The sequence below is a fragment of the Bison bison genome, unplaced genomic scaffold (assembly GCF_000754665.1).
Source record: "Bison bison bison isolate TAMUID 2011002044 unplaced genomic scaffold, Bison_UMD1.0 scf7180017845388, whole genome shotgun sequence".
Taxonomy (NCBI): domain Eukaryota; kingdom Metazoa; phylum Chordata; class Mammalia; order Artiodactyla; family Bovidae; genus Bison; species Bison bison.
In genome coordinates, this window is record NW_011475961.1 from 15,523 (window position 1) to 16,734 (window position 1,212).

Consider the following 1,212-nt stretch of genomic DNA (forward strand, 5'->3'; position numbering starts at 1 on the left):
AATGTATAGAAGTATGTTAATAATAGAGATGCGAACACCATTCAAATGCCTATTTATAATACTTCCAATCTGTACTGATTCTAGAACATATTATTATATTTCAGATATTTATTAGGATTTAAAAACTAGTATTGAAAATAAGGCACTTTAGAAAGACTCCATAAATACTCTCTGGCATGTATACAAGTACCTAGAAGATACGTGTTTATTCATGTTTCCTGTGAGAATTTTTTCTTGTGAATAGCATTCAGTGGTTCACTTTTTCATTAGTAACTAAATACCTTTAGATATTCTTTTTTCCTTTAACACGTTCCCACATTGTCCTCTAGGAGATACTGTATAATAAAGAGTAAGACAAGCCTAGGAATCTGTTGGGGAAGAGTGGCAGGGGGAGGGGGGAACAACTTGATGAATATGTCATATTGGCATAAGACACTGGGTCTTTCCTAAATTATTTTTTCAAGTGGAAAATGTTTAGCTCTCAATAAAATAAGATTTTTATTTGTCACATGTGAGTTTTCCAAAGCTATCAGATATAAAATATTTTCTAGTATTTTAATGCACAGGAATTGAATACAGAGGTACAGATGAATAGAATAAACATTTATATTATCAACTGAACTTTAATTTTTGCCTATTCTTTTGAATATATATTTGATTTTCACTGTAATTTCATTTATCAGTCCTCTTCAAGTGGTTTCTTTAGAAAAACAAGGGGTTAAAAAGATTTTTGAGCCTATGGTAATTATGAATTTCAAAATCAAAGGAAATGTGATGTTTATGAAGTTGGAAAACATATATTCAGACTTTTCATTTGAGATATTAAGAGTTCATTTTTTTCATTTTTTTTTTTTCTTTTGGTGTGTGTGTGTGTGTGCGCGCTACCGAATACAGCATTCCTAAGACAAGCTAATGACATTGTCTTATGGGAGCATGCCTGTCAATTCTGCCATGTTAAAAATGTCATTTAAAATATCTAAGCAGATTGCTATGTATTTTTTCTGAGGATAAGGAGACAATTCTACATTTCCAACTGCTTTTACTGTTATTAGGTGAATGAGGCAATTTCTGATGAGATATTTACCCAAATGATATTTATATCAGAATATTTAAAATAAGATCAAATTCAACTTTAGGATATTAATAATTAGACCAGCCAAGTATATGGAAATTGACTTTTGCTGAAAAATCAGAATGATGAGTATTGCATTA

At 30.2% G+C, this 1,212-nt stretch overlaps 1 protein-coding gene across 1 annotated transcript in view; it reads left to right on the forward strand.

The window, feature by feature from the left end:
- The window catches only part of LOC104984440 (dystrophin-like), a gene marked incomplete at its 5' end in the record, with an annotated part of 84,491 nt that overhangs the window by 14,845 nt on the left and 68,434 nt on the right, over positions 1 to 1,212 (forward strand). The gene's annotated exons all lie outside the window — the stretch shown is intronic.